The sequence below is a fragment of the Triticum dicoccoides genome, chromosome 2B (assembly GCF_002162155.2).
Source record: "Triticum dicoccoides isolate Atlit2015 ecotype Zavitan chromosome 2B, WEW_v2.0, whole genome shotgun sequence".
Lineage (NCBI taxonomy): Eukaryota > Viridiplantae > Streptophyta > Magnoliopsida > Poales > Poaceae > Triticum > Triticum dicoccoides.
The window spans coordinates 592,034,796-592,049,295 of NC_041383.1; the positions used below are offsets into that span (position 1 = coordinate 592,034,796).

The 14,500-nt window shown below is 45.4% G+C and overlaps 1 pseudogene; it reads right to left on the reverse strand.

Moving 5' to 3' along the window:
- LOC119368081 overlaps nt 1–14,081 on the reverse strand; it is a 41,035-nt pseudogene extending 26,954 nt beyond the window's left edge.
- Between the last annotated feature and the right edge of the window lie 419 nt (nt 14,082–14,500).

Here is a 14,500-nt window from a genome sequence, read left to right on the forward strand (position 1 = left end):
CTCTCCTCTCCAGCTCCTCCCCCTCGCGCTCCCCCGCCATGACCGACGCCACCATCGCCGTGCCTTCGTCGTAGCCGTGCTCCCCGCCGCCCGTGCGTCCTCTCATCGTGTCCAGGAGCTCCGCCGCTGTCCACTCCATCGAGCAAGCCGAGCCCCGAGCGCTCGCAACGCCCGAGTCCACCGCAACGACCTCGCCCGAACCGCCGTCGCCGGAGATCCCCTTCAACACCGTCGTCGCTCCGGTCCAGCTCCGGCCACACCAAGGTCTTCGTCGCACTCACTGTGAGCTTAGCCATCTTCCCCCCCCCCTCCTTTTCTTGCTCCCGAGCCGTGTAGCGACCTCCCGGAGCTCAACCGCACCCACCGCCGTGGAGCTCGTCGCCGACGTGCTCCCGGTCACCCTCCGACCACTCCACGGTGTCCATCATGCTCACCGTGTCACTTAACACCTAGCTAGCTACTCCCCGAGCCTCACCGACCCCTCTAGCATCAAGTTCGTCTTCGGCCGAACCCCGGTGGCCGTCAAAGTCGTCGCCGGCGCCAACTCCGGCCACCCCTACCCCAACGGACTCCACGAAGAGCTGCGGCTCGTCCTCAGCTCCACTCCGGTGGTCTCCGCGACCCATTTGGTGGCCGAAACGGCCAAAACCACTTTCGCCGCCGCGTCGGGCTCGCGGCGGCTAAACGCCGGTGCAGCCGACCCGGGTTTGACCACGGGTGGGCCCTGGTTGACTCCCCTGAGTCAATGACAGGTGGGGCCCAGCCCTGCTAATTAAACAGGTTTAGTTTAATTAAATTCTAATTAATCTAATCACACTGACACGCGGGACCCACTGTCAGGTTTGACCCGGACGTGTCCCGTTGACCTGCTGACGTCACACTGACGTCAGGCTGACGCAATAATTGATTTTCTAAAATTAATCTAATATAGGAAATTCCAGAATATAGTTTAAACTTTAAAAAATCATAACTTTTATTCTGTAACTCCAAATCAGACAAATTATATATGAAAAATGATCAGAAAAATCCAATCTATCCATCTGTACTATTTTCATGCATGATTAAACAAGTTAACCTGATGTTTAATGCAGAACAAGGAAAAGCACTTTAAAAGGCTATGTTTGAGTTTGAAATTTGAATCTTTAATTCAAATTGGTTCAAACCCTTCTGGTCTTAGTTGCATTAGCCAACACACTCATATTGCTATGTTTCATGCATGCATCATATTGTTGCATATTGTTTGGTGATGGTTGTGTATCGGTGTTCTTGCGGCAGGTTCTGTCTCCGAGGAGTACCGTGATTACCCTAACGAAGAACCGTATCAGTGCATCGAACCATCAGGCAAGCAACCAACCATTTGATCATATCGATACAATCCCATGTTCTCGCTCCTGCTCTCTTTTGCTGCATTAAGACAACACGTTTCAAACTGCTGTGTGCTACGGTAGTTGAACCCATTTCCTCTGCATGACCTGTCATTGCCACAGTAACTAGATGAAACCCACTAGCATGTGTAGGAGTTGATTGAGCCATATGTATGTGTTGTTCCTACCTTGCTATGCCTGCTATGCTTAGAGTCGTGTCAGGTATGGTTCATCTGGGTGATGGCTAGAGTGAAATGATTATGTCGGTAATGAGAGTGGTGTGGTGAACACGATTTGGTAAAGGTATCGACGAGAGGCCATGTAGGAGTACATGGTGGGTTGTTTCATTGAAGCCGACCTTAAGCACTGAGATCTGTATGTGTGATTTAAGATACAGCTACTACCATGCATTGGGCCCTGAAATATGACCCCGCTCGACTTCTTATTCACCCTAGCTCTCTGTCCAGGAGTTGCAAGTAGTTTCTGGTGTTTATAGCCTACTGGAGGCCGTGGACAGCGCTGACCGTAGGGGTGGGCTGTGATGCGGTAGGTACGTGGCCGGGTGTACCGAATACCCGTTAGGTATCTCGGGAACCCTGTTCACATTGTTCGGGGCCGTACGGGAAACCTCGGCCGGACTCCCTGCGGATGGAACCTGGATAGGCGATAAACCTGGACTAGAGGCTTAGGTGTTTAGGTAGGTCGTGGTCTACACCCCTGTCGAGCACATGTCGTGTGCAGACGCTAAGTGGTGGAAACATGTATGAAGAAGTACACCCCTGCAGGGTTATCATGATCTATTCGAATAGCCGCGTCCGCGGTAAAGGACTACTTGGTTGCCTATACAGTTCATAGACAAGTAAACGGAAACTACTAAAAGCCTCAAGATAAGTGTGAGTGCCGAGGATGGCTCTTCCGTAGGAAGACGGAGGTGGATCCTCGGTAGTGTATTGAAGTGGTGAGTAGTGGACTCGTGTACGCAAAACCATTTCAAGTTGGAGTCTCGTAGGTTAGCCTAGCCAAGAGTCAAAGCTGGCTTGCTGCAATAACTCCACCAACCCTTCTTGATAATATGCATGTATGTAGGATCTGATGTAAGTCTTGCTGAGTACCTTTGTACTCATGTTGCTATAATTTACATTTTTACAGAAGACGCTGCAACCCCTTCTGATGGGTTCTACGTAGACGTTGACATCAATGAGTAGGCTAAGGCCCAGGTGGTGATCCTGAGCTTGTGAAGGACCACGTAGTATAGCTAGGCTTTCCAAACCTCTTTTATTTTCCTAGTTGTCTGTACTCAGACAAGTTTCTTCCGCTGCTGGTTTGTATGACTGTATGACTTGAATGCTGGGTCGTGTGACCCGTACCTTTGTGTATGTTATGTATGGCTCTCTAAGCCTTAAATAAAGTACTTGTGTCATAGAGTCATGTTGTGATGCCTTGTTGTGTTTGCACATATCGAGCATATTGTGTGTATGATTGAAATGCTTGGTATGTGTGGGATCTGACTATCTAGTTGTTTATCCTTAGTAGCCTCTCTTACCGGGAAATGTCTCCTAGTGTTACCACTGAGCCATGGTAGCTTGCTACTGCTCTGGAACACTTAGGCTGGCCGGCATGTGTCCTTCTTCGTTCCTGTGTCTGTCCCTTCGGGGAAATGTCACGCATTGAGTACCGGAGTCCTGTTAGCCCGCTACAGCCCGGTTTACCGGAGTCCTGCTAGCCCAGTGCTACAGCCCGGACCCACTTGCTGATGACCGACACGTTCGTTGCTGGGTCATGGATGCCTGTCCCTGTAAGCATTGTGCCACTTTGGGTTTACGACTAGTCATGTCAGCCCGGGCTCTTTATCATATGGATGCTAGCGACACTATCATATACGTGAGCCAAAAGGCGCAAACGGTCCCGGGCAAAGGTAAGGCGACACCCGTGGGGATACTGTGCGTGAGGCCGCAAAGTGATATGAGGTGTTACAAGCTAGATCGATGTGACATCGAGTCGGGGTCCTGACAACGATGATCCAGCCTCTGCCTGTGAGCCGGCCAAGTGGCCGCCCGAGATGCCCCGGCAAACCGCTCCGCACCGTGAGCCGCCTGCCGCTGCGCTCGGCCGGGTCTGGCCATGTGCCGCTGTAGCTCACCCGCTGGAAAAGCAAAAGCATATTACTACTAGTTGTAGTGCATGACATCACGATTCCTAAGGGCTTGTTATACCTCACGTGAAGTAAATTGCATTGATTGCAGCCGATGTACACAGAGTCACCTCAAAGCTCCAAGGCTGCTACTTCTGCTACTGTCGTTGCGCATTGTGTAAACCATCAAATCGGATTTTTTTTGGTACACCAACCAAGGGAGCAGAACTCTAGGAGGAAGAGACAAATTAACCAGCTGCTGACGTCTATAAAAAAAAAGGGGGCTGTCGCATTGGTCTGCATCTGCAGCCGCGACGGCACTGACTGCATCATGATCATCTGCTGCTGAGAATTCACAGGGCATAACCCTAAGAGCATGCTTGGATATGATTTAGTCCCATGACTAAAAGTAGTGGGACTAAAACTTGCTAGTCTCACCCATGCTTGGATCCAAATACTAAAGAGACTAAAATCTAGTTATTGAACATTTATTATCCTCCAAACCCTCCAATCCAGAACTAAGGAGAGGAATTAAATGAGGAGAGAGAGAGCTAATACATATTTTAGTAGGTTTTCCATGACTAAAAGATTTTAGCCTCAAGACTAGTCCTAGCCTCTTTTTAGTCAGGGGTGCTTGGAACTTTAGCCTCTAAAAGAGACTATTTTTAGTCAGACTAAAAATAGTTCCTTGTATCCAAGCACCCTCTAAGTCCAAAACGCCAGCCTCTGTACTTGTTCTTCAGCTTGAATATAGCTTGGTCCACCTTTCTTTCTTACATCGGTCAGGCGCATACATGGAAGACAAAAAAGACAAAAGAGCTCCAGCACATTGTTTATTTGCACAAGTCTCAAGATTTGACAAACACTAGGCCTACCAGATGGTCATACGTGAAATCAATGGAACCCGAGTAGTACTACCGCAGCACACCTCTGCCGGGTCGCCTTGCTGCCCTCCCGGCCTGCCTGAATCGCTGGCCCTGTTTCTGCCGTGGCCGCTCTGAGCCGCCGACCCTGCTAAGTCGTCGTCCTGAGCCGCCGTATGTGGAACCATCCGGACGGATCACTGCTCGTGGCTGCCTGCTGCAGTTGCGTTGAGCCACCCTGTCGCGTGTAGAGTCGCCCCGACTCACGCACCTTCATTTAAGCCGCCGGCGCGCTGTTTTTGTAGACGAGTCATCTTCGTCCATTCTCTGGTCCAGGCTGGTCGCTGCCACTGAGAGCCGCAGCCCGCCGGAGTTTCTGTTACAGGCCGGTTCACGGGCCTTTTTTGCCTTGTTTCCGCCAGAGAGAGTGTTTAACTCATTGTTGAAATAACTGGAAGTAATCTACGAATGGAATATATGACTCTGTCTATCATCCGTCGTCCAAACAAATCAGGTGATATCTATCCAAGTTTGTTTTATTAGCACATGTTGTTTTTGTCAAGAATAAGTTTGTCTTTGCCTTGGTCTGCAATATTGTTTATGCAGGGCAATTATTTATGACAAAAAGTGATATTATACCATGGAGATGGAGGCACGCCAACATCTTTTGGCACAGTGGTCGTCGTTACTCAACAGACTCCCGCACCGGCTTACAACGCCGTGGCCGTCTCTCGCGACTGCGCCCGCTTACAACGCCGTGGCCGTCTCTCGCGACCACGCCGGCTTACAACGCCGTGGCCGTCTCTCACGACCACGCCGGCTTACAACAAGGAGGACAACTTGCCCGTCCGCACCAGCTTACAACGCCGCGGCCGGTTCATCTGTCTGTGCCGCCTCAGATGTTGCGGTCGTCTTTACCGTCCGTCTCTCACGACCTGGTCTACATCAGCATATCGAGCCGCACCTGTCTGCATGAGCTATTTATTGAGTATGAGCAAGTCACTGCTTGGGAAGCCCGGTTTTCTTCCAACAAATTGGAGGCAAATTATCATATATTATCAGCCGCCGTCTGCACTGGATGGCTCAATGGGCAGGCGCACAAGTCGCCGTCACTACAGTTTGGTTAAACTTCAAACAGACAGTTCGAAGGAACCATTGGTCGAGTTGCTGACACGGCTCATACGGGATCATTTATAAACCCGCCGCAGTCACCTCAACCTTCTGTGGATTCACATCGCGCTATCAACGCCAATGATATACACCTTCTGCTATGGTCAAATATGAAGAATCTCAAGCCAACTCCTCGAGTCGTCTTGAGACTCGGGGGCTACAATGACATGACTCAACAAATCATGCCAGTTTCAGCAGGCTCAAGAACTCCGGGTCATCGGAGGAAAAAATAACCCGGCCCTGGAGATTACTGCTCTATCGATGCAAATTTAAAGGCCGTCAGAAAAATATCCGGCTTAAAAAGAAGAATTCCGGATTAAAGTCCGGCTCAAGGTAAATTTGTCTCTCACAAAGCTTTGAAACTCTCAATATCCGGCTTAAGAATTTCCGGTTCAAAAAGAATTAATCTCTCGCAAATTCGAGTTCTCAGACAAATTAATGGTTACCAAAGAGAAATTGCTGCCATGGTGCACGGTTCAAAACATGGGTATCCTGCCTTACGGCTTATTTTATTATGGTCACTTGGGGGCTTTCTGCTCATCGGGCATAGCTATCAGTACCCTCTTGATCGGCGCAATGCAAAAATTTATATGGTCACTTGGGGGCATCCTATTCAAACATAGGTCATATTCGAACCAAAGAGAACATAGCTGTCGATACCTTTTTGATTAGCAAACTGCTGAACCTACTTGGGGGCTTCTTGATCATATCCGAATCATAGCTCAACCCCTTTGGGAATCGACGTGGATCGTATTCGAATCAGCGTCGTTAAACAACTTTTAAGGTCATTTGGGGGCTTCCTGTTCAAACATAGGTCGTATTCGAACCAAAGAGAACATAGCTGTCGATACCCACTTTGATCGGCAACGCCAACGCCACTGGGGGCTATATGATCGTATTCGAATCTTAGCTTAACCCCTTTGGAATGTTTTACTGATCGTATTCAAATCAGAAGCCTTAAAATTTTTATATGTTTTTATACAATCGCAAGTATTTGAGTTGTCACAAATATCATATGTGTCGGCTCTTGCAGAGTTGAGTTATCAACTTCACTATCCGGGTCACATAAACCGGCGGTATCATTCAAAGGATCATAGGGATCTTGTGATCTACTTGTGTGCAGGATAAGACTACATCTAGGTGGTTACCCGCCATGGCTTTTGACGTTAAGTCGCCAGGGCATATGTTGTTTAAACTCTGTGCAGGATTTGCAGAATTATGACTTATATAAATGCTTCAGTCCAAGCTCATCACTGAAAATGGTGTCTCAAAAGGGTTATCAATTATAGATTTTCTCAAGGGCTATAGGCCACCGGGTTACAAAAATTCCGGCTTACAATGAATGCGTATTAAGTCGTCATCGGCCAAGAGTCGCCAGGTTGATTTACTTGTCAACCGATGAGGTATTCAAATCTTTAATAGCCAAAACTGGCTGGATTTTCATGATGATATTGAATGATTGAGGTTTTCATACCAGATTATATTATTCAAATCTCGAATAGCCAACATGGCTGGATTTCTATTGTGATTATCAATAATCAGTGTTATGATTGAGGTTTTCAAAGTCGCTTTAGCGCAACGGCTATTATTTTTATTTATGGATATGATTTATTCTACAATGGAAGCAATAGTCCTGAGTTGCTGCAGGCTTACGACCCGACACTTGGGGGCTATATTATTCAGATTGGGATTATATCAAATATGCAAGTCCTATGTCACTGCCAGCATGCACCATGGCACTTGGGGGCTAATGCAAAGTCATTTTTCTCAACTTATTGAAGACCCGATTCATCACATTCTAAATGAGTTGGCCCTTGGGGGCTACCAATTGCTCCTGTCAAAAATTCAAGGTACACAAGCATTAATCCATTATATTGAACGGTCCACTATTCAGTTGGTGGAGCACAAGGCTCTTAACCTTGTGGACGTGGGTTCAAGCCCCATGGTGGAGACTATATTATATGATGTTATTGTCAACAAAGTCTCAGCTCAGTATTATTTTACTAAGCCGGCCCTTGGGGGCTACACATTGATGTTCAAATTTACATGGTTATATCTACAAAGTCCCTGCTCAGTATTGCATAATGACCCGGCCCTTGGGGGCTACACTGGTTGAAGTTTTTTGAGCATCAGGCAATTTCAAGTCCCAGGTTGCTGCAAGCAAGACAACCCGGCACTTGGGGGCTATATATATGGAGTATTCAGTTTTTACTAGTGACTGAGATGAACATGGATTTCTTCAAAGTGGCAGTAATTATATGGAAACAAGTCTCAAATCATCACTTTGTTCTGTTCAAGACTTGGGGGCTACAAGTAATATGGATATAAGGGAGAAATATCTTCCAATTTTCAGTTTTGAGCAAACCAGATTGACCCGGCATCACCAATCATTATGACCCGGTGTCTACAACAATCATAACCCGGCGTCATCAATAATTATGAACCGGTGTTAGCAACAATCATGAACCGGTGTTGGAAACAATCATGACCTGGAATTATCAGTTTTTATAACCCGGCAATTTTGACAATGATAAACCGGCAAGTCCTACATTTTCAAACCGGCGGATATCACTTGAATATTTGAAGACCAATATTTTTGTCAAGTCAGCGCATTGAATGCGGATTCAAATGGATTCTTTATTTACAATATTTATTCTACAAGTAAATTGATTATGAAGCTGGTCTATTGACCCAGATTTTCTAAAAGGAGGAATGACAATTGGAATTAAAGGATGATCAGGTGCCGGTTTACAAGAACTTTTAACCCGGAGTACAACTTGTCAAAGTTGTTTCTTGTGTTTGTTTACAGGATCAGTTTACCATGGATAAATGCAAGCTAAACTTGGGGGCTAATGTCGGGGATATACCCCGCGGTGTAACCCGGCCGGAAGTATAACCCGACCGGACTTGGCGACTCACCAATGACCCGCCCTGACTGGACGACTCACTAAGTGACCCGCCCGAGCCTGGCGACTTATCGATGACCTGGCAAGCGGATCAGAGGAGCGACAAGAGCTGGGGGCCCAGGAGGCTCAAGGCCCAGAAGGCCGGCTTACGTTATGGTAGGCCGGCTTAAGAGGAAAGGCGTGAGGAATATCTCCCTCACAAGGAATCAAGACCCGGACTTGTATCCGACTTGTAGTAGAAGATAGGCTAGTCCAATCCTATTTGGACTCCACATGTAACCCGCCCCTCTAACTTATATAAGGAGGGGCAGGGCTCCCCAAAGAAGCAACAAGAAACAATCTCTAGGGCTAGACACAACTAGAGGAGAGCCGGTTTACGGCGACTCCCTCATGAGCATAATGAGACCTAGCCTCAAACAGCATGTAGGGCTATTCCGGATGATGTTTCCCGGGGCCCGAAGCTGTCTAAATCCTTGTCTTGTGTGTTGCGTCTCTCGTCCCGATCAACCCCTCTCAAGCTACCGCATAGATGCGTTGGCCTCGCAACTAAGTCCTGACACTAAGGACATCTGTCGTGTTAATTCCACGACAGTAAGCAAAAGATGCGGAAAAAATGGCCCATAGAAGAAATAGTAGATACCTGCATCTTCATGCCATCTTCAGCAATCCACAAGTAATCATAGACTCGTGGAATATGGAGTTTGAATGCCTCTGAGTTCTGATCTTCAATCCAGCACGCAAGCATATTCATTACCTGCAAATAATTTCTTTCAGCTATAAGTTGAATCATGTTTAAAGAACCAATTAACAAATATTGCATAAATATAGTAAGATAGATCTACAATTCTGATACCAGTTTACAACCTACAAACATGAAATCAAATCAGCTAGAGATGGAAGCGGGTCAGGATGAGGGTACCCTTTACTCTTTTTAGTTCAACAAAATGAACTAACTTTTTCAATGACATCATCATTTTGAAAAAGTTAGTTCATTTTCTTGAACTAAAGAGAATAACTCCACAAATATACAGATCCTTTCTCCAGTAAAGCAACATGAAGTGGAGAAGAAGTAACTCCACAAAAAGTGACAAGCAGAAAGCTAGAAACACAATGTAGTTCAACATGACTGAGGAACTCAAGATATCAAGATGAAAGAAGATAACATTTCGAGATTATTGGAGAAAAATGAAACTAAATAAAGGGCAATAGTTTGCATGTTCAGCACTGTTCAGCAGTCCTCATGGCACAGCAAAATGATTCTTTTACCAATTGGATGCTAGAGCTGACAATATGTAATTATGGTACAAGCAGTGATGGCAAAATTAACAAATCATGAAACATTCTGTTGAAACATTCTGTTGCAACTTTAATTTAACCGAAAGCTATAGCGGAAATATTTTTAGTCCACAAAGCAAGTAAGGTGGAAAAAAGAAGGGCAGTGAAAACTGCATGCTACAAAGCACCGCAGACATGAGACATAAATAAATGTATATTGAAGTTGCAAGAGAATGGCCTTGTTGTGTAACAAAGTTTTTTATATTAGAAGCAAGGAACAGAGAAAAGAAAATGACTCCTTTCCTTTTGTCAAGATTGAACGTGTCACTCCCCAACGAACCTTGTTTACAGGACCAATGCAAATGTATCGAGTGTTCTCATCTTCATAGTGAATGTGCTTCATGGCAGTTTCCAAAGCTTTCTCCCTCAGTTTGCTCCCAGGCCAATGCATCATAAGTGGTTCAACAAATTTATGGAGAGTGGCCCATAAGATATCTTGAACGAATGGATGCGGATAGTACAAGTCTTCCTGCAGTGCAGTCATATAAGAACTCCAGACAGAACTAAATGGACATCTCACAAACAAAGCGAGATAAATATTATTGTATGAAAGCTTATATAAGCTTCAAGACTGACAACTTTTCAAATAGCATCTATCACCTGTTAATTAGAAGCTCATGTGAACTGAAGGACTTTGACACAAATTTGTGTCAAAGATGTCCCATGATGGTATTTGGCATTACAGATCTGGATCACTCGACCTCATCAATCTACTTACATTTTGACTGAACTAATATTTCCTGCACCAAGCTGTGCCCACGGAGACTTCTAAGCATGGGAATACATGCATGCTAGGAAACCTCTCCAAGATTCTTGGCAGTTTATATCTTCTGAGTATGAGTCAAAGCTATAACTGACCACAGATAATAAATAAGTAAACAATCCATCCCTAGATGTACTTCTGAAACTGTGTTTTTAACACAGACACGGTTAAAATGAGGCTATTTCAGCAACTCAGCATACTATTTTTGGCAGTGGGACTTCTCAAGAACTAGAAGCGACGACCACCTTGGCCAAGATCAACTTGAAAACTAATGGAAAAAATCTGTGCTCTGTGGCACATCATGCAACGAACTTGTGCCACAGTTTATCCCATATACTAATACCAATAGGTAAGATTAAGCATAAAAGTCAACGAACCTTAGCACATTGATTGCGAGTCTTGTCCCAATCAATCTCATTATAGGGGCCTTTGTAAAGTTCCTTTCTCAATTCCAAAACAAGTGGCGTAACTTGTCCGACAAATCTCTTTCCATAAATGTAACACATTGGCAAATACACCATTCAACAGTGACACCACATTCGCCCTGCAAGGTGTTGTAAAGCGTAATAGCTATCAGCAAGGAACAACATAGCAACCTAGAAAAGAATGCAGATTAATATGCAGTGATTAAAGTTGATTGTTGGCCATTAAATGAAGTAAAATTGATATATGGATGAAGAATTTTATTGTGTGAGATTAATGGCAATTAGAACATACAAACAAGTCATGGTACTAAAGATACAATCGAACTTTATGTGGTAAGTTAACATAGGACAAAATCATGCACCAATGCTCACACCTGTAAGACAGAGGGTCGAAATATCTATTGTTTAATAAAAAAACTGGGCCAGTAGGGGAAAGACTTCCCCCACGGTATTCTCAATAAGAAAAGCTCAAACGGAGCCCGACCTAGAAAGCTCATAAAAGCTGACCACACCCAAATGGGGAGTCCGCCCCCTGTGGTTTGAGGCCTAGCCCCGTACACGAGGGCCCTCCCACCACACAGGTCGGTTCGACTCATGCCAACCAGGGGAGCCAGCAAGTGACCTTTTTAAGGAGACCTGAAATTCGCTCTTATGGGGAGGCGAACCCAGGGCCTGGAGGTCTAAAGCATCACAACCACTACTCTGAGCTTGTTTGCTATCTATTGTTTAATATTTAATGCAAATTCTATATGAACCCATAGCATATAAACTATGTCATTGTTTCATTAAAGTCAGCGGCCAGGGCAAACTTGTATCTCAAATATTTTATGCCCTGGACACTTGTAAAAGAGTACACACTTGGCAATGTTTGTCATCTGAGTGGTAGCATACACTCCTTCTGTCCCAAAATGAGTGTCGTAAATATGTTTAGATATGGATGTATATAGAAAAACTAAGTCTAGATACATCCATATCTAGACAAATCTGAGACATTTATATTGGGACGGAGGAAGTATAACATTGTGTAAAGTTATGGATGATTAAAGAAAGAAACCAGAACCTGGATGAAATGGCAGGCAATATGGTAGCAACCATGCTTCTGGTGGCACTGGGTTGTTACCAGACCAATCAAATACACCAAGTACCTTAAATAGTTGGGGAGTTAGATTAATTCAATCCCACCAAAGAAGGAATCGACTAAGAAACAAACAAAGAAATGTTAATTCCCTACCGAGAGCCAAAATTTTCCCCATGATGGTACAAACGTTGCTCCTCCATGGTCTAGAATCCAATTTCGACCTTTCTCCATAGCTCCATATCCACTATCTGTTCCCTCTCCAAGCAATCTCAAACTGACATAGGTCAAGGCTGAACCAAACATGGTGCTTGGTCCCTCAATGTGCAAACCCCAGCCTCCATCTCCGTTCTATGCTTCCAGTAAAAAAAAAGTGTAATTTTTACCCAAATTATGGGTGACAAAATTTAGAACTGAAACCTTGCCTGATGATTGAAGGGGAGCCTTGGCGTAGTGGTAAAGCTGCTGCCTTGTGACCATGAGGTCATGGGTTCAAGTCCTGGAAACAACCTCTTACAGAAATGTAGGGAAAGGCTACGTACTATAGACCCAAAGTGGTCGGACCCTTCCCTGGACCCTGCGCAAGCGGGAGCTACATGCACCAGGTTGCCCTTTTTTTAAACCTTGCCTGATGATTATAGAGATACCGGCGGATCTCAATCTGATGTTCTGATGATAAGACAGTGTTCAGTGCTCCAGTCACATACAAGGTTATAATCTGAAGGGGAAAAGACAATGAGTAGCTTTCATTTAGGACAAGAAACGTGGAAAATGGGTTTCCACATAATCCAAAGATGATATTCCTGTCACAGTTTCCATTTTAGAAAGAATCCATATTCGTGCTTAGACACAAATACGAGACAAGTAAGACAATTTCCTATAAAGCATATGACAAGATTAGACACAGAATGCGGTTGAGCAATGTGTATCCAAATAAAGCAAGCAAGTTTGATATTTTACTGTTATGTTCAAGGAAGTACCAAGCCTGGCATAAGGAACATTGGACCACCATAATCCCCCGGCCAGTGTCCATCATGTGCCTGGAGAGTAGAAAGGCGACTGATGGCCCTTTTCAAAGTAGTTGATACAACTTCCTCAGTAACATCTTCATGCTCTTCCAGCTTGACAGCAAGAAGGTCCAGCTCAAGAGGATTTGCTTTAGCAAACTGCAGTATACAAGAGAATAAACATTTTAAGTGATTGGAGATAATATGCCATGGTAAAGAAGATTTCGATGCCATGTGTTTGGTCAGTAACAGTACGTATCATGCAAAAAACCCTCAGTGCTCAACTTTGTAACCATTTTTCAGGGGCTCAGTGAATTTGACATGGAAGTAGGATAAATTAGTAAAAGAAGAACACGTTGACATCAAGTCATCAAGCATTGCACGCTTGACAAACGTGTGCTGTGTGATGGACTGGTGGTAAACTATGGTTTGAAAGATGGAATTGAAGCACTGCGCACGTTTTAACACACAACAGTAACGGAAGAAGAATAATGCCACAATTTTGCAGCCATCTGCTAATCTGACAGATGAAGGCTGAAGCTCTGCAACCAGTGAGAGCCTATCCCGGCTCACACACCGTACCGATCATTAAAATAAACTAGCCATAATCCCACAAAATATCACAAGTTCAGTTTACCCATCGCTAATTGAAAGCAATATAATGGTGGTTAAGGGCTGGTTCACGGGAGACGGGACCTCCTCTAGAATCTGCCAAAGTGATGCTACTACCGCTTGTTCCAGTCGAACGCATGATGCCACATTGCCACTGATCGATGGATTGATCGACTAACACGCAGCTCGCGCCAGCCAGGCAGTCGGGCTCCACGGAGGCGTCGAACTCCCACACCTGGCGGCCCAAGTAGCCGTTGGTCGTGCGCAGCCACGGGTCGTCCCCGCCCTCCGCGATCCTCAGCCGCCACATCTCCTGCTCCTCCCTCGCAAGGATCCCACCACCACACTGCGGAATCCGCAGGCGATGCAGCGACGGCGTCGAGATTCGGCTCGCGTCGCGCAGGTGGGCGTGGGCGTCTCGTTAGTACAGTATGAGCGAGATTGCGAGAGGGAATGACTGCCTGCAACTGCAACTCTATAGCAGGAGGGTTTGTTTTGAAATTGGAATTTGGGTTATCAAGACTGTCCGTGTGCATTAAGATTGTGATAGGGGGTTGGTGAGCTAGAAAAAAAACTGGGTAGGTGAGATAATTGTGGAGTAGGTGGGTAGTTAAATGTTACTATATCTCTACCACTATAAAGAGATAGATATGGTATATACTACTCCCTCTGTTCGGAATTACTCGTTTAAGAAATGAATGTATCTGAATGTATTTTACTTGTAGATACATCCATTTTTATGACAAGTAATTCCAAAAACAGTCGTTCGTCAGGGGTGCCCCGTTCCGCTCCCTCGCTCCCCCGCTCTAGCACGCCCTTCCCCCGCCGGCGGCCACTCCGGCCCCGGCG